Source organism: Ctenocephalides felis, unplaced genomic scaffold, assembly GCF_003426905.1.
Source record: "Ctenocephalides felis isolate EL2017-DRISC unplaced genomic scaffold, ASM342690v1 CF-g0.4_SCAFFOLD_01886, whole genome shotgun sequence".
NCBI lineage: Eukaryota > Metazoa > Arthropoda > Insecta > Siphonaptera > Pulicidae > Ctenocephalides > Ctenocephalides felis.
The window spans coordinates 152,197,652-152,218,742 of NW_020538040.1; the positions used below are offsets into that span (position 1 = coordinate 152,197,652).

The 21,091-nt window shown below is 29.5% G+C and overlaps 1 protein-coding gene across 1 annotated transcript in view; it reads left to right on the forward strand.

The window, feature by feature from the left end:
* Nucleotides 1-557: 557 nt before the first annotated feature.
* The window catches only part of LOC113376062 (talin-1-like), a 157,592-nt gene continuing 137,058 nt past the window's right edge, over nt 558-21,091 (forward strand). The window contains 1 exon segment of the mRNA XM_026615992.1: nt 558-661. The gene's annotated coding sequence lies outside the window, so the exon portion shown is untranslated.

The window sequence follows — 21,091 nt, forward strand, 5'->3', positions numbered from 1 at the left end:
ATTAGAAAAAATTAGATAGATAAATAAATTTCTTCTAATTTTATGTATTTTTATATTTGGTAAAAAAAAAATTTTTTTGAGGGGGGGCCCAACAATTTTGATACGGGCCTCGCCAAGGAACGCTACGCCCTGATATGTATGTGTGTGTGTGTAAAAATGTCGTGTTACGAATTAAAAATTAGGCTACTTACAAAATAATAATAGTATCATATTCATATGCATCAATTAATTTCCAAGATTTGTAGGTTCCCAATAAGGAAAAGCACAACGTTTTGCGTCATGACACGATCGCTACCTTTTATAGTAGTGACCTCATGCCCACCTACTAATGTATCATCCCACAAAACGCATGCAAAATTAAGTTTTATTAGATAATGAAACAATAACATAACACACCGAACAAACGTAAAGTAGTCAAAATAATTTCGTTGTAGAATTATGTTATTCACGTGAACAAAAAATTGTGAGGATTTTTAAGAATTGCGCCTACCGCGTATACCCCCATGTGTAATTAATTTGACGACGACGACAGCGCTTGTGTCTAATGATTGAGTACGGGTAAAACTAAAGCTAACCATTCAATCGCCTGTGCTAGATAGTGCAAAAGTAGTGTCAAAATAAGTTTAATTTGTTTGTTTATTCAGTGTTGTGATAATAAAAGGTATGTAATTCAGCAGTTTATTAGTTAATAAAGTGTGTTGTTAGCAATGCCATCAGTGTTCTGTCAGTGAAATGTCATATAATTTCGCCATTTTGTATAAGCGAATGTAAATATTATTGGCGGTCCATTATCCTTTGACATTTTGAATTGTTTTTTTTTCACTATGTATTTTTTTCGTGAAGTTAAGTGTTTTTTCTATTAACGGGCGCGGTTCGTTAATTAAATCTATTTAGTATTCGTGTGTAAACGTCAGACTCACGGTACTAGTCATAATATATTTTTGGAATCAGTCTGTTAGTTCTCAAGCATGGCTAGAGTTTAATATGCATCTGATATTGATTATGTGTTGGTGAAACCTCCAATCTCGCATTCGTTTATTTGTACTTGTCACATATAAACAATGGTAGAAACTAAATATTTTGATTAAAACTGGGGATTGTAATACATTTTAAGTGGTCTGTTTTTATTTATTGTGGTCATCTGCAAGGGATTCAACAGCTCATGAGAGATCACTGATTTTATCTCCATCCGTACTTTTCATTCGTAAGCCTGTTTGTTTACTTTATTATTACTCTTATTATTTTTTTTCTGCCAAACCGAAAAGTATTAGTTTCTACCACTTTGTTGACGTTTTACTCTTTTATTTTGATCAATGATTTTCAGTCCCATCTAAATGTCAAATTTAGTAAACAATTGCCAATAAATTTGAGGTTAGAAAAAAATATTTCTATTTATAATTTCCATTTCTAAACATAGTTGTTTACTTAGAAGCGTATCTTATTATAGATTTTGCTAGCAATTCTACTGTAGAGAATTCATCTTTATCTATATAAATATAATTTACCCTTTATTTGTAAGCTAGTATGTTTACTTCATTATTGCTCTCATTATTTTTTTCTGTCAAACTGAAAAGTATTAATTTCTATCATTTTGTTTTCTTTTTACTCTTATGGATATGAATACATTAAATTCTAATATTGTCTAGGGATATGATTTTGAATCTATATTTTGATCAATGATTCTCAGTTCCATCTAATTGTCATATTTGGTAAACAATTGCCAATAAATTTGAGGTTGAAAAAAATTATTCCTATTTATATTTTCCATAAACAGCTATGAAATTCTATAAAACACAGGTGTTCAGTTAGAAGTGAATTTTATTACAGATTTTGCTAACAATTTTACTGTAGATAATTTATTTTTATCTATATAAATATAATTTACTCTTTACTTACTTACTTTATTATTGCTCTCATTATTTTTTTCTGACAAACCAAAAAGTTTTAATTTCTATCATTTTGTTGTCTTTTTACTCTTTTGAATCTGTATTTGGATCAATGATTCTCAATCCCATATAAATGTCAAATTTAGTAAACAATTGTCGGTAAATTTGATGTTAGAAAAAATTATTCCTATTTTTCTTTTCCAAAATATAGAATTCTTTAAAACACAGTTGTCTAGATAGTGTTTTTATTACAGACCATCAGACTTTGCAGGGAATTCTATCTATAGTGAATTTATCTGTATCAATATAATTTGCTTTTTACCTGTAAGCCAGTTTGTTTACGTTATTCTTTATTTTCTTTTTGCTCATACAAAAAGGGTTACAGTTTTTATTGCTTTGCTGTTTTTTTATTCTTCTGGTGATTCGAAGAGGTTATGTTTTTGAATCTGTATATTATATATTATTAATCAGTGATACTAAATCCTATATAAAAATCAAATTTAACAAACAAATGTCGATAAAATTATTCATATTGATATTTAGCATATTCAAAATAATGAATTCTATAGCCTGCTATCCGTTTCCTGTCTTTTTGTTCTTTTGCTACAGTCTTTTTGTTTTTATTCGAAAAAGATGTCGGTTTAAATTTGTATATTATTCAATTATCCTATATACATACCATCTAAAAATCAAATTTAGTAAACTATTATCGATAAATTTGAGATCAGAAAAAAAATCCTATTGATATATTTTATATTCAAAATACGAAAGTTCTATGCAACGCAGGTGTTTAGTTAGAAGTGTATTTTATTACAGATTTTGCTAGAAATTCTATCTATAGTAAATTTATGTTTATTTAAGTTTGTTGCCAGTTTGTTTAATTTGTGGTTAAATATTTTTTCTGTTAAACCAAAAGGGTTACTTTAAAAGGTCTTTTTATTTGTTTGCCACAGTCTTTTGTTTCTATTTGAGAAGGAAATATATCTGTATATTAATCAATGATTCTAAATCCCATCTAAAAGTAAAAATCAGTAAACAATTGTCGATAAATTTTAGGTCATAGAAAAAAATTCTTGATATTTTCTGTACTAAAAAATTGGAATTTTATATAATGCAAGTTTAGCTAGAAGTGCATTATATCTTTATCTATATAATTAACTTATTATTTGTAACCAATTTATTTACTTAATTATTATCTACTCTATTTTTGTCAGGCCAAAAAGATTTTGCATAGTCATAATCGATTTGTCTTTATTGAAAAAAGACATAATTTTAAGTCTCTATATTGATTATAAATTCTATCTAGAGGTCAAATTCAGTAATCAATTCTCGATTTGTTTAGAAAGCAATTCTCTCTAAAGTCTAAGAAAATATTCCTATTCATATTTTTTATATTCAAAATGTGCAATTCTATAAAACACAGATGTTCAGTTATTAGATTCTATATAAAAATAAAATTTAGAAAAAAAAAGAAAATAATGGTCGATAATGTTAAGGTATTTTTATTAATTCATTTTAATATATGTATTTGGATTATTTTTTATTGAACAATACATGATGATATCGTTAATATTTTTACCATTTAATTTTTTACTATTTTTTAAAAATGTTAAAATTATTCTAAAATTCATTTAATTTGTTTTTAAGTTATCTTTATCTATATCTTCTCGAAAAAAATATCTGGATGAACTGACATTTTACAATACCCATTTTTTTTCTAATTTCTGTGTCAAATGATTCAAAATGGTTTGAAATGTCGAGAAAACTTAAAATTATCAATTTGGATTTTATAAAATCAATCATAAACATTACGTTTTTTAAGGGAAGTTTACAAATAATACATATTTTACATATACAAGAAGCATCAAATTTTATATCTTATTTGTTCATGTATTGGGAATAGTGCTTGTCGTTGGCTCATCGTTAATGTATTTAGTCACATGGTTCCAGGTTTCATTCCTACCTTGGCCAATATGATATCGAGTAGTAGATATACTTTTTTACTTGAAAATATAAATCTAATATATGTTTCAAAGTAAAAATAACCCTTCCTGCATTATTGCGGTATTGCTGCATTATTGCGGTATTGCTGCATTAAATTAAAAATATATCATCAATATTAGAGTAGTTCTACTAATACAAATATATCATAGATCGACCATTCGTTGTTAAAGTTCAGATTTATGCATAAAATCATTAGATTCTGATTGCTGTCCAAAACTTCCCGTAGGGTAAGTTATAGTAATTACAAAAAAAATCGAAAATGAAAATTTTTATATATCTTTACGTTTCAGAACTTTCTGAACATTTTGGCATACCTCAGAAAAAATGCATGTGTGTGTGAGAGAGTGCGGATACAAATTTTTGCCGACGATTTTGCGAACACGGATCAACCGATTTGAATAATTCAAAAAACCTTCTAAATTCGATTCATACTGATAAGGAGACGTGCTGATTAGTTTTTGGCAAAGGCAAAAACCGTTTCGGAGATACGCGGCAAAAAGTAAAGTAAAAGTAAGTAATTTTGTAAAGGAAGGTCCAGTTTCTCCGCTGATTTTAAAAAAAATCAAAATATTGAAAAATTTAATTTTTCAAAAAAGTCATTTTTTATTCAAAAATTTCAAAATTAAAAAAAAAAATATTTTTTTCAAAGTTTTACAATTTTTTTTTAATAATTTAGTTTTCAGTAAGTTCCAGCAGTTTGCCTTAAGGCACGATGCCATGCACCACTAGTTTACTTCAAATTAGACTCGTATTTTCTCAATATGCTTACTTGAAGCGTTTTGGGACTTAAAAGAGGACATTTGAAATGATTCTTCAATTCATTCCGAAACAAATGGCAAGGCCGGATTGGGAATACAGTATGCATCACATATGTTTTTTGCTCGTATTGCGTCAGTCCATATGTGCAAGCGCCCAAAATATTCTAAAAATGCAGTTTTTATTATCATGTGCTATAGATTCCACTTCGTGACCCAACCCAATACTTCACAATACTTTATTTCGAGTCTGTACAACAAACGTGATGAATTGACGATGTTCGATGGTTGAAATTTGGACGGTCTTCTTAATGACAAATATATTTTATAAATATCACTAATCCTAATCACAATGAATCAGCACATCTGAAATATGAGATCCTGAACTGGACATGTTTATTTTAAGGTTTGCAACACAGGTTTGTGAAAACTGCTTTGCTATTCAAGAACATGTTATTTTTTATTTAGGTTTTAATTTTATTTTAACAGAATATTTGTTCAAGCTATCGAAAAATTTAATTTTAAGGAGTCATTATGCACGCCAGGTTGAATCTTGTAAATGCACTTTTTTATTGTAAGTTGTTTTCATCATATTAAACGCCAAAATATAAAGAATTTATAACTCATTGAAGGATAAGTACTTCAATTCTATAATTTATATAGTATTCCTTTAGACTTTATTAAGAAATTTAAATGTTTCGAACAATTATAATGTCTTTATGACGAGCTAAATTAGAGGCAGAAAAAGGTCTCAAATTGCTATCATTAGGATTACAGCTTTCAGATTCGATACCCACCTCTGAGAGCCCGATGTCAAACAGTAAGCTTTTCACTTATAAATATAGATGGAAATACGTTTTCAAGTGAAAATAGCCCTTCCCGGGATTGTTACATGCAAATCATCAATTATAGTGATAAAAATAAATCAATTATTCACTGGACAACTGTTAGGTTGTCTTCTAAAAAGCTGCGTAGATAGAGGTATCATCACAATTGCTCGTAAGGTTTTTAAGTTTGGATTGCTGTTTGAAAAACGAAAACAAGCACACTTTTCTATAAACTATTGCAAATATGACAATAAATTTTAGTACACTTGTAAATTTTGACATTCAAACAAGATGCATTAATCTTCGTGAAGAAGAGCTGGAATAAGCTTCAAGTTTGTCCAATATTTAAAGCGGCTTCAAAAGGCACCATAAACGGCAATTTTATAATTCGCAATGAAGATAACGATTAAATGCAATGAACTGGTATCTAGTTACAATTTTGAATTTAATTGTTTATTGGGGGTTGCCTTCTGGTAAGAGTTTTGGCTATTGCAACATAAGGCTCCAAATTCGCTCTATTTTGGTCAGCCTGATATCAAGCAGTAGTGATTTGTTTACAACTGAAAATAGCTCTTTCTCGACATTGCTGCCTCACATTAAAACACCAGTATTAGAGAAATAATAATAAATGAATAATTTGATCTAATAATAAATTATATCAAATAAAGATCGGCAAACTGTTGGGTTGTCCTCTACAAAAAAATTGTAGTTAGGAAATGGCACCACTATAGCTCATAGGACTCATCATAAGTTCTGATTGCTGTTAAGAAAATATATATTTATATTCTTATGTGAGCCAGCTGGAGCCACACCTCGACCAAGCTCTATATTGAGCAGTACTATATTATTTTTTATTTGAGGTTATAGATCTCAAATACAATTTCAAGTGAAATCGCCTTTCGGGACATTGCTGCATCACATAAAAGCCAACACTATTAGATATACGTATTTAATATATAGTACATTGTAATAGCAAAGAATTGTGATTAACCACTGGGTCGCCCTCTCGAAGGAAATAACATATTAGGAATGTAAGTTTTCAAACACAGCTCAAAGTATACATAGTTCTGATCGATGTTAAAACAATTAAAAAATATTCTTATCCGTTCCTAAATCTTAAGCAAAATCTATCACAAAGAACAAGTTTGTTTTGTTTGATTCGCGGTTGATTTAAATAGATGAACAATCAATGTTATTCTTCCGCACTTCCACTCGTCCTTGACATACTAACTATGTTTCGTAAGCATATTCTAGTCTCTTCATGCAAAACAATATTCTACCACATTTTTAAATAATATGAATTAATTAACGATATATGAATTACATTCTTCGTAATCTTAACAATAATAAACAAACAAAAGCTGATGAATAGGTAATAACAAGCTAAATAGTAAATATTTTTTGTTTGCATATTCGGATTATATAATCAGCTAAATTATTATTGTGCGAATTCTAAAAATATTGTTTTATGTCACGAGGCCATAATTTTACGCGTGCATTTAATTGATTATTTCACTAGCACACCAGTAAAACAGATAGAGGGCAATGTAAGCCAGCAGATGGAATTTTCGATAGTACTGATAATAGTATAATCAACGGCATAGATTCATATTAAATATTATAAACGGTATTTTTTAAATGTAGTCGCGTGTGAGTCCTACTTGTTCACAGAAATAATTCCGTGCAAGCATCTTACTATAATAAACTCAACTTTGAATGGTGCATGGCTCATTTCTAGGAAATTATTTCAGTGCTATGTAATTGTTTACATACTTTAAATTTATCACAATTTATAAAGAGAAATATTTTATGTAGTAATAATTTATCGTACGCTAAATACCATTTTTTAGTATTTTTTGTCATAGAAAATATAGTAAGATATATCATTTGGATTATAAGATTGTAATAAACATTGCTTTTTGTGGCTACAGAAATCTTAAAAATAAACTGGCATTCACAAAACGTATATTATGAAATATGCAACTTTGCTTATGTCATCTTCAATGCTCTGAAACTCTGACAGTGGTTTCTAACCTTTATTGCACCGCGCCCTCCTGCTCTAATAAAAAAAAATGTGCGCCCCCCTTAATTTTTGCAGCTATTTAATTTTATAAATACTCAATTAATATGCAATAATATGCATAAAAACTAATTATTTTTTATTTTTAAATATCAATTAAAAAATTTTGGGTTATTTTCGAAAATAGTATTCTGAAAACAGATGTATGCGCCTCAAAGGTAGGACACCAGTATTCTATGAATATAAGTTTTTGCATAACTACATACATATGTCTAACATGAGAATCTTATGAATGATTTAATATATATTTTTTATCTTACTCAATTATTAAACATTAAAAATGCTCGGAAATTAGTATTTGTTATGTATTAGTTGAACAGCGATCATAACTTGGGTTTTTTAAGCTTTTGTTGTGTATTTGACTTAATTCGGGTTTATAGATGGTAATCCAGACAGTTGTATCACCATGTGACGAGTTTTATTATTACAATTTCCGTAATAGTTATGAATTTTTTATTGATACAGAAATGCCGGGTAGAGGCTATTTTTACTTGGAAACCTATTGCTATCTTTATTTTCAAGTGAAAACGAATGTCACAACTGCTTGACATGAGGCTGCCCAAGTTGGGTATCAAAACTGGGACCTCCGATTGGCATGTTGCGAAATCCCATAGCTCTAACCATAAATCGTAATAATAATAGTAGTAATAGTCATCTGCAAGTCGGAAAATGCAGTAAAAGTTTTCTTTCTCATACAATATAACAGTATAATTTTTGTAACACTGTAGAAACGGAAGTGCTACTGCTTTTTACAATTGACTATGACAATACTTAGGCCAATATTAAAATTTTCCGTAGCATTTACTTTACAATTGTAGCATTTTAGATTTAATTTTTGTATTATACTATTTTCGTGATACTGATATGAATATAGATTCGAACTACATATACTTAATAAAATGGATGTACCTCTGTTAAATATGTAAGTTGTACAAGTCATAACAATTCAAGATGTGTATTATGCATCAGAAATAGCATCGACTTTGAAACATTGAATCCGCAGTTTTGTCCTCATAGTACGTTTCACGTGTGTGTTAAAGCAGCATTATTTTCATAGTTAGTTTTTACTGTGTTTTGAATGATTTGTGCGAAGTAGTCGAAGAAAATTGTACTTACAATACATTTTTTTATATTAAGTACAATATTTTACAAGAACACAATTTTGTTAATAAAGGGTCCGCCATCTAGTTTTTTTTTTTTTTGGAGCCATTTAGATTTTTTTTGCAGCCATTTAAGAGTTAGACAGCTATTTGAGCGTTTTGAAAAAAGTTGGTCCATTATTAACTTGAAGAATTGTACTTTCGAATAAAAAAAGAAATTTAAAAAAATATCCAGTAGTTTTTTATAGCATTTTCAAAAAAAAATATTTGGCGGACCCTATACTACGGTTTCCATGCAATAGGAATTTTATGAATTTTTGCATTGTGGAATATTTTTGAATCACTATTTGAAGTTGCTTCAATTTTTTAAGGAAAAAGCTGAATGGCATTTTTTTTCAAATCTGCAAATGATCTCTAGTATTTGTTAAAAATTACTAGTACTAATATGTAGTGCATTCTGCTTTGATAAAATAAAATTCTCCTGTATTTTTGCGTAACAACATGGAAACCTTGTATTGAATTATATATGTGTTCGAAAATACATACTTAAGTTTTATTTTTTAATCTATAAATCTCAAGTATGTTGCTAAATTATGCGTAGTGCGGAGCATTATGTATCTTACGTTATTCAGTGGCGTCACATAAAATTGTTTTATGGAACATATTCATTTCAATTTAGTACGCCGCTCTAACGGCGTCGATTCTATTGATCCATTTGAATTTGGCGCGCCTATGGGTCTCGCCGTCTAGTGGCAACGCAAGGACTTGTTTCCCGGTTGTGGGCGTGGCGTGCAGGCCAGTTCGCCTACGGTCTTCCGCTGCCGTACCCATAGATGTCAGCATTCGGAGTGCATTTTGAAGTACACATGTCATTTGTATTCCGCGTGATCTTTCTTCCAGTTTTTTTGGAAGAAACTTTGGTGTCTTTTCCGTTAAGGAATTTCGTGTCTTTTTTCATCCTCGAATTTTTTTTCATCCCTTCACTTTGCTAACATTTGTTCTGGCCATTACTGAGTTGTAATAGGGAAAACCTTGTAATTAATGGAATTGCACCCATTAGATTTTTCGTTCAAAACCCTAAATAGGCATTATTGATACAATTAAATTTTTAATCTAACTTCATCAGCATCATCAAAAGTCCAAGTGAACGTACTCATTTCACTATTCCATGCTATAAATCGCATTATTATTTTATTTATTTATTTGATATAAAGCATACATACTGTATCTCATTGTCAGTGTGACTGGTAATTTATTCTGGTATGAAAGACACAGCAATCTTTTATACCAAATAATTTCTTTAAACTAAATATTAGAAAAGTTTTCGTAATTTATTTCGTATGTAGAATATAGAGTACAAAATAGCATTATTTGGAGACATTATATATCTGGAAAGTCCTAAAACTGGCTAGGAGATGAGAAAAAGACCACTTTTCGACCCAAATCTTTGTATTAGTAAAAAATCTCAAGCAAATATCTGCACATGTTAACAGATTTAGTATCAGTTTAGGGAAGCCGGATATGACAAATCCTGTGAGACAACTCCACTCGGATTAACTCCGAGGGAGGAGTTGTATCGGAGTGATAACTCCGGAGTGAGTTACCCATCACTATTATATACTATATTTCAGCTTATATTATACAAGAACACAATTTTGTTAATGTTACATTCTCCATACTATATGAATTTTATTTATTTTGGAATTCGCATTATGGACTGGAATCATTGTGGAATACTTTTTAACTCGATATTTGAAGCTGTCTCAAATTTTTAAGGAAAAAAGGTGTAGTATTTGTTAAAAATCACCAGTACAGTAGAGGAGACTGGGCACGGTTGTGTCAGGGTACGGTAGTGACATTCGTCATAACAGCTAAACTATACTGATTTTGAGATAGGGTCTAAAGGGAGAAAGATGCAGTATGCTTGTTCGAGCAAGTTTCCATTATTGCATTGAGTCAGCGTCCTACATTCACATGATCATTGCTTTTAAAGAGTCAAAAGTAAGTTTTTTTTGTTCGATTTATTTTAATAATAACTGTTAATTGTATACAGATTGTATACTTATATCAGTTCATTATTTTGCAGTAAGTTGAACATTAGTAGGTAGTTACCAGCAATTAGTTTTTGCATAGATAATTTAGCTCAGTTCTGACGAGAATTTGTTTTCAAAAGTGTGCGTTGGGTACCGTTGTGACAAGTGGTTATTTTCACCCGAAAAAGACAAGACCAGATAAAGAAACATCTTTAAACAGATAAAGAAAAATCTTACTTAACTAAAGAGACAAAATACGAAAGAGAAAGAGAAAGGAAAATTCAAAACAAGAAAAAAATGATTTCACAAAATTCTGATCTGTTTTTAAAACCTCAAATATAAATTAATAAATCGTACTATTACTATTGTACAAATTATTAAAGTACTACTGCCAGCGTATATATTAAATATTTTTAACTAAATTAAAATGATTTCTTTCGTCAATCACCCATTTTGTGTAAGCAAGTATGAATCCTTGTTTCCATTGGTGCAACTCGCATCTATACTACTATAATAAAGAACTATAATATAGCTGTTCTTTTTTTTGCTCTTGTAGTTTTGCTTTATCTGAGCGCCACCATTCAAATATACAAGTCACGATTTTATCGTTATCGTAGCACGGTTCAGTGCAAATTGCGTATACTTTTGCAAGCTTTTCGGTCAGACTTAGATTAGCTGGATAATTCTCTTTATTTTATGTATAGATCGAATAAGAGCAAAATAATTTAAAAAGATGAACGATTATAATATATATATATATATATATATATATATATATATATACATAGAGTGGTAATTAATATGGATGTTTCGAATTTTCCTTCCTTTTCCTATGGAAATAACATAGATAAAATTTCATTTATTTTATAACTTAGCGACAAGTGAATCTAAATTTTAAATTTTAACATAGTATTTGCTTATTTAGATCATAAATAAAGAAAATTACAACAATAATTTGATGCATTTCATAAAATAAGTTTTTACTTGGGAAAAAGAACCAAGAAACGTTGGTTGGGGTGCGGACTATCTTAAAGTTATTATTAAAAGCTAAAACTTTCAGAGAATTGTTTTTTATCAATTTGGAAGCATTTGAACCTCTGGGAGCAAGGAAATATATGTGTGTATGTGTGTGTTTGTATAATATCAACAGAACAATTTTATTTCCTTAAATATCCTTTATATAAAATTTTCAATACGATTTGGAATCAAATCCTATTACAGAACTCTTGTTACGTTCGATATACGAATCATTTTCTATAATAACTATGAATACAACTATGTTCTCAAATCTTATTATTTAGGTAATAATAAGTCACGGAGGTTTAAAATATATTTATAATCTTATGTCTTGAATACCTACCTTGGTAGCATATTTAGATTTTAACCAGTTGACTATGGCGCTCTCATTGTGTGTTGTTTTTTAGGTAAAATGAGCCACTTACAACTATTCATTTTATTCGGCATATCCTTATTATAAATATCTTGAGTTTTTTTTGAAGTCGACAATAGTCAGAAATTTATATGCATGACGAATATACTAGTCAATACACAAAGTTCTATCACTTCTTCATGACCAGTATGTTCGTCCATCGTGGTTAACTGGTCAAGTATGTACATTGGTTCAGTTAATACATTATACAACTGGCACAGCCTGGGTAATGCAGTCATAAGGCTTTGAGTTGACCTGATATTAAGCACTAGATCAATCTATAGGCCTGATTTCAACTTACCATTAGCATCAATCTTGCATTGCGTTCACCTTAATATAAAGCAATATGATCTCTTGACATATAGATCAAAAATTTATTTGCAAGTGAAGAAACTTACAACCATTGGATTGACTTCTACTAGCAATTAGTAAAAATCATCAAAACAACTTACACTATGTCAAATTCTGATTACTGCCCAAAAATATCATACCCAAATGATTCGTACATCAAATGATCAAATCAATATTTAGAAGTTTGTCATTATTTAGTTGTTTTTTTGTATATTAAATTAACTTTATTTGTCTATTATAAGTAAATACAAAAATATTTAATAGCAAATTGCATATCTATCCACTAATAAAAAACTATAGTATACTGCAATTAACAAATATGTGATATTGAAAATAATGGAAAAATTCTATAAAAAAACATAAATATATACACTAAGATATGGTAGAACTAAGGGCAGCAAGAGAAGAATGAGTAAGTTAAATAGGAAGTAATAGGTCATTTAAAATGATATTTATGGAAATTGAAAAGATAAATTATTGTTAATTATGAGTTTGGAAGTCTGTAATTATTGTAACACAACATATCTTCAGTTGTTTTACCAATCAATTTAACATTGATATTGGCACTGATGGTGCACCTTTCTAGAAATTGTTTAAGTGAATTTATGTAGTCTTCGATTTTTAAGATATTTGCTTTTTCGTGAATAATTTTGTTAGAAGTAAAGTGGTGCGTTACTGGGTCTCCTTTTTCTTCAAGAATCTATCTTAGCATTTTATTTTGAAAAATTTGTAGTCTTTTGTTATTATGTTGGCTAGTTGTGCTTGGTCTCTTTTTTCTTCAAGAATCAGTCTCAGCATTTTATTTTGAAAAATTTGTAGTTTTTTGTTATTATGTTGGCTAGTTGCACACCAAACAGGACATCCATATAGAAATAAAGAACGAATCATTGCAATAGGTCATTATTTAGTCACGACAAGTGAAAATAAACATTCCGGAATACAAGTATGCAACAATATATCACAACTGTAAAGGACAACCATTGGGTTGCCTTCATCAGTAAAAACACTAACAAAACAATTACTAAATGATCATAATTAAAATGGAAATAAAAAAATCAATTGGTTTGTATGTTACTGACCAAAACCAAATAAGCCTTATGGAGTTGTACTAAAATCAATAGAGCGTTGTGTGAGTTTTGCACAAACTAAAGCTACTTGTAATTCCCCAAATATTTCTCGGCAGCAGCACACAGACAACTTGAATAGCGCGCAATTCTAGACGAGACGGGCTCCGTCTAATGGCACAATCAAAATAAATCCTTATCCAGTCTGCGAGTCCATAAGCACAGCCCAGCGGGTCGTTACGATTAGTGTGCAAAGCGTTTCTGCAAATAAACTGAAATTTACATTTGATTAATAAACTGTAAAAACACATTTATCTTATCATATATCACCGCCACGATATGCATACATGTATATTTAGTTAAAGACGATTTGTTTGTTCTTCGGATATCCTAGCAGGGAGGTCAGAATACTCTGTATTATTTTTGAGCAGTTCTGTAGTTTCTCCATATCACTCTTTGTATTTGTATCTAATATATATCTAATATATATAATATATATAGTATTGTGTTATATTTGTATCTAATATAACACAATACTATTAAATTTAAGTTATTGTCGATACCATAGCAATATTTATCACATTTATTACTATTATGTAGTTTCTCTATATTGATCTTTGCTTTTTTCAGTTGATACGACACAATAATATTTAATTTGAGTTATCGTCAATATTATGATCACACTTTGCAATACTGTGCAATAGTATTTTGTAGCTACTTTATATTATCTATTTACTTTTGCATTTGATGCAGTATTAAATTTAACCTGTGGGGTGTATGGTATCGTGCCTTAAGGCAAATTGCTGGAACTTCCCGTACCGTAAAGGAATGTTCGAGAAATATTGAATGTTTTCAAATAGATTATTATAAATATTGTAACATTGTCTATTATTCATAAGAATTATATAAACTGAATTGCTATGTTGAAATTATTTGTTTAAAGTATATTAGAACTTTAGTCAAAATTAAAAATGAAATCCGAATTATTTTCGATATACAAAAAAAAATTGTTTTTGAAAAAAAAAACTGAAAAAAAATTGAATTTTAACAAAATCAATTATTTTGTTAGAACAAGCAGAAAGTTCTTTGAATCATTTAAATCGGACGCTTAGTTCTCTCAAAAACTGCCATTTTAGCACATTTAGCTCTGTTGTATCTTCGAAATGGCTGGGCCTGCCTTTGCAACTAATAACCACTTCTCCCAATCATTACTAATTGAATGTTTTTTAGATCATTCAAATCGGAGGCTCCCTTTTCTTAAAAACTCGATTTCTATTTTCTGCAGCTTTTGCTTTTTATCTCCGCAACTGCTGGACCTGCCTTGGCCAAAAACTAATCAGCACATCTCCCTATCAATAGGAATCGAATGTTTTTTTGAATTATTCAAATCGGTTGATCCGTGCGCTCGAAAACGTGTGCGAAAAAATGCGGACACACAAAACACACACACTCACTCACACACCCACATCCATTTTTTCCGAGGTATGCCAAAATGTTCAGAAACATTCAAAACGTCGTGAAATGCAAAAATTTTCAATTTCGATTTTTGGACGATTACAATACCAACCCTACGGGAAGTTAAGAATTATTAACAATACTATATTAATATTATCACACTTTGCAAGAGTAATATTCTGTTATTACTATTTTGTAGTTTCTCTATATTACATTTCGTCTTTGCATTTGATTACAACACAATAATATTATATTTAAATTATTAGTAATACACCTATTTCCTGTTTCACGCGATTCTATAGGTTAGGTGTAGGTTCTATAAAAAAACGCCTCAAAAAATAAAACAAATCACTTATATTAAAAATCCGTGCTAAACGAAAATCTGAAGTGAAACGCTTTGTTTGTATCTTGAAGGGTCCCGGGTTAAATAGAAAAAGCCTTGGTATTTCAAATAAACTATCTTATACACACATAAAATTTAGTTTTGATCATAAAACGGGGAACAATTAACGATTTCTATATGTATATTTTTTGTTATATATTTCAATTACCAAATGGGGCGCTTTCGTAACATAAATATCCGTTTGTAAACGTTTCAACATTTTTCCCAATATTATCTGCATATATATTTTTTGACCCGGTTAAATATGCAGTAATTCAAACCAACTCATTTTTTGCGCATTGTTATATATCATATGACGTCACAAACAAATAGGTGCTTGTTCTGTCTGTTCCATTTTTAATAAAAAAATGATTAACACGTGATGTCACAATTGACCGTTTTTGTTTTAAAAACAGTATTATTTGGAGTTCAATTTCTATAAATAGTAATTTTACATAGCTTATGCTAATAAAGTAATAATATAATATTAACAGTAGTAATAAATTTGAATATAAAAATAAATTTTTGGTTAAAAAGTGGTGAAATATCCAGAAACCATAACAAACAAATTGGCCAACGCTTGCTTACTTTTTTATGCTAATATTTTTTAATGCTTATTCCAGTTCTTTATTCTATGTAAATCGTGTCAATCATTTGTTCAAATTATATGCAAGGAATCTATTGATTTATTCTCGGTGCAAACGAAACTAACGGCCTCGACTAATGGTCTAATAAAACTAAATCCTTAACCAGGGAGTTCTTAACTATCGAATGAGCAGTAATCGTAGTAGTAGACCCTGTTAGATAGAGAGTTGGTTCAAATTTTTGGATCATGTATCAATTTCAGTGAAAATGATAAAATATAAATAAACGTGCTTCCGGAATTTATTCAATTATTTTTCTTTATTAATTTATTACACTTAATTGCATTTTTGTTATTATTGATTTTATGTATTTTAAAATTTTTATTATTTTTCAATACAGAATTCGCTTACTTGGTTGATGCTAAATAATAAGTCTGAGACTAAATATTTAGTCTCTAAAGCGAAATCAACTATTTGTACTTTATTGCAGCACTTACAATTTATAATTTACATAAATATTTAAATTATAATCCAAACATTGAGAATAAATTCAACATCGTATTCTACGAAGGCATAGTTTAATCTGAATGGTTGTAATGAAGCATTTTCATCACCAAGACGGTTATATTTTAGCAATTTGTCTAACAAGGAGAACCTCAGGTTTACTCTTTTGGGTTTTTGATGAAACTTTGCATGGTGATAGAGTTTATAGTCAAACCGAACACCTTAAAATATTATTGGCCTATGAGAAGTGGTTTAATTCTTACGGAGATACGGAGCAAAGAGTGCAGAAAATAGAAATCGAGATTTTGAGAGAACGGAGTATCCGATTTGAATGATTGGTTGCCAAAAACATTCAATTTGTAATGATTGGGAGAAGAGGTGATTGGTTTTTAGCAAAAGCAGGTCTAGCCATTTCAAAGATACAGAGCTAAATGTGCAAAAAATGAGTGCAGATTTCGAGAGAACTAAGCGTCTGATTTGAATGATTCAAAGAACTTTCTGCTGGTTTCAACAAAATAATTGCTTTTGGAAAAAAATATTTAAATTTTTTATTTTCCAAAAAATAATTTTTTTGTATAGGTATCGAAAATAATTCAGATTTTAATTTTGATTTTGGCTAAAGTTTGACTTCTACTAATATACTTTTTTTTCATACCTTTATTTATTATTTTGTCAATCAAGACGTATAAAGTCTTATAATACAAAACTGCTTGCTTAGGTAATAAAAAGAACAATCAAATAAAGTAAACAATATACATAATAAGTAATAATAATTAAGAAACTAAAAGAAAATTATAAGATGAAGTAAAAAATAAAAATATAAATGAAAAAAAGACGAATATACTTTAAACAAATAATTTCAACTTTGCAATTCAGTTTATATAATTCTTATAAGTATTTGACAATGTTACAATATTTATAATAATCTATTTGAAAACATTCAGAATTCCTCGAACATTTCGTTACGTTACGGGAAGTTCCAGCAATTTGCCTTAAGGCACGATGCCGTACACCACTAGTTTATATTTTATTCTGAGAAAATTGAACAACGGCTTTTCTCGTAAACTTATATAAATATTTTTTTAATCGTTAGTTTTCTTGTCGTTAGCCCTGCGTCTACATCGTTTTGGCGAGTAAAGCGGCGCGTGCATTTAGCACTCTCCAAATGAATTCCCCTTTCGTCATGTTTTCCACCGCTCCGACTACAGAATGGAGGGTAGTAGTGTGATGTTCATATTCGCATGCACTATAAATTTAATCTGCTGAGTTGTGCCTAGCGAATGCATGCCAGCGCATATTCGACAAAGCGCCGGTAATATCAAGACAAACAGAAATTATGAAACAAATTTTAAGAAAAACAGAAATCTAAGAAACTTAAATCAGGAAAGTTCTTGCTGAATCTTGAAGTAGATATTTTCTATTATTAAATAATCATAAAATTATTTATGTTACCATTTTTGACATTTTTTTTTGCAACAATGTAGTATTTGTTTCGATTGATGTATATGTCATGTGTTGATATTATAATGGTTTGATCATCAATACTTTGTCAGGTAGTTACTACTTTTTTTCAAAGTCAGAGTACATTGCCTTCTCTCTGTGCTTTTGTTTTGTCTATTAATGTCACTTCATATATCATCAACTGTTCATTGGACTTTCAGTAAACTTATTGGCTATTTTTACAAAAATAAGTTTTTTTTATAATTTCCATATATTATTTGACCAGTGATCAGAAAGCGAAAGGTCTTATAAGTTTATGTGATGATTTAACTAAATACTTTGGTTTTATAGATAGCAACCCAAACAGTTGTCCTAAATTTATGTGATGAATTTTATTATAATTTCTGCAATAGTAAAAAAAGTATTTGTGATTTAGTAATGCAAGAGCCATTTTCACATGCATACATATTGCTTTCTATATTTCCAAAACAAATATACAAAAATCCCATTTTTATTATTGCATTTTCCTTATAGATAGAGTTCAATTAGAAATTCATTAGTTTAAAAACAATGGTGCACTTTGTTGAGGTATTTTAATTATAATTTCTGCAATAGTATTTTTTTATGATTTAGTAATGCAAGGACCATTTTCACTTGCCATACATATTGCTATATATATTTTAAAGTGAAAAATTATTGCACTATTACAACTTAATATCTGGTTGCCCAGGGCAGGTATCGAACCTGCTATCTGTTTGAAATTTCATAGCTCTAACCACTTCCTATGGGAAAATCCTAAAATAAGAAACTATGTGTAAATAAATTATTGTATACTAGAAAGAATGAATAGGTGCATTCCTCCCTTAGATAAAGTTATAAGTATAAGATTGATTTTTTAATTGATTTTTTTTTAAATTATTGGCGTAGTTAATTGACTAAAGCGATTTGCAAGCATATTAGGATGATTCCCATGTCAATAAATCTTATTATTACAATTTATGTAATAATAGTAATTTTATAATAAATAATAGTTTTTATTGATGCAGCAACGCCGGTCAAGTGTGATTTTTACTTTCATACATATTGTTTTCATCTTGAGATTTTATTTCTCTAACCACTAATTGGGGGCCCTAAAATAAGAAATTGTTTGTATTTAATAGCATATCTTGAGATCTCCTGACTTAGACAGACACATGTTCTTATGCAAAATTAGTGGAAAATAATTAATATTAATGCACGACGCTGTGAAACTATTATCTGGCATTCAACTTTATTGTCTATATCTTCACCAAAGTAACTAGTATAATATTGTAAAATTTTCTACAATCGTAAATATTTTTATAACAAAACACATGAAATCATAAACTAGCTTAACTTAATTTTATTACTATTTGTTTTTAGTTAATATTTATTTATAAACAGTAAAAAAAAACTAATATCTGTCCATATGACTATTCACAGTTCTGGTGTAAAACATTCATTTTTAAAGAAAATGTTAATGTACAGATTTAAAATTTAAAATTTAAAATAGATATATAGAGATGCATCGTACATTAATATATGATCACCTGAATTCTGGAGCAAATTCTCGGATTAAATAGAAATGTTATGGCAGCTGTCAAAAAACTATGTGTTTGCTGTGCGAAAACGTCTAATAACAATTTTATCATAAGTGCAACTTTCTGATTTTATGTTTTATGTGTAAAACGCCTGAACGTGCAGCAAATTCATAGCTTTTTGGCAGTTTGTTACTACCATACGAAGATAGACCCGTGACATAGCATCACCATAACATTTCCATTTTATCCGAAAATTGGTCCATCTGTGTACTTTCTTGAAGCATCGTTCCAATTCCCACACTAAAACATTTAAGAGCAGTCCCACTACTTAAAAACAGTCTTTTTCCATGCACGTAGGCATGATGATGGGAAGAATGTTATTTGAGACAAGCCTTGCTTTGATTTTCTTATTAGAAAGTAATAATAATAAATGGTAGTCTGCCCAAAGGCAGGTCCATGGTGTGAGAGTCACCACAAATAAATGATTCCCTTACCCTTAATCTCATTACTACTTTTTCCTCTCCACTTTTTTTTATTTCATATATTTTTCTTTTCGAACTTCTGCTTCCATGCTTCTTGATCCTTCGGCTTTCTTCGGCCGAAGGATCAAGTATATTAGAAAGTATATTTCACTTAATTTAAAGCTAGAGTAATATTTGAACCAATAAGTAAAAATATCAACTTTCTTTTAACAGATTTGGCGCTACTTTGAAACAAAAATTTACCATATCATATATATTTTGATTATAGCTGATATATTTGAATAAGTAGTCACCGAAACTCTCCCTCTAATATATACAACTATACACGGGTATATCGTTCGCGCCGATATCATTTAATTCGATTATACTGGAAACGAGAATATACGATTTATAAAACATTTGTCGACATGCCAGACGATGCATTACGAGCGCGGGGTATAAGTCATATTTTTGGATTATGAATCATACCGTAGTATCCGGAACTTTAGTTTGGCGGGAAGAGAAAATTACTTGCTATGAAGTGCATTTATTGCTCGAATTTACCCGAGTACGATATAGCCATTTATTTGATTATATTTGTTTGTATTGCGTAATTGAAAGTAATGTAGTTTAATTCATTTATAGAGAATTAGATGAATTCGTGCGTTGGTAGGGAAGTCCAGAAATTGTGTTGAAATATTTATGTATCTTTCGTTATTAAATGCTCAGATTTGTTTTGTGTTACAGAATGATTTTATTACCTCTAATTCTGATGAAATTAGTAACCATACCAGCATGATATGTGCCTGATTATTAAACCATGAGTATGTGATTCCATTATTAGCATTGTAGTATTTTTATATGTTAAATACTGTTTCGTAAGTTGTACCATACTGGAGGATAGGGCGCTTATATGAAACGGAAAATTTAAAAATAATAACTACAAATTTTACATTAAATTTTTAGATTTTTAATGATGATGATAAATAAATCATTGACTTATTTATTATGAATGTTACCATAGCAAATGAAGATTTTAAACCCAAAGTGGTTCATATGGATCCTGGAGGTCAATGATAACCTTCAAAGGGTCTACGTCAGCGAAAAAAGTTTTTTATGGGTCCATGAAATGAAAATGGGGGTCGCGGTAATAAATCACAACACACCATATCTAAAT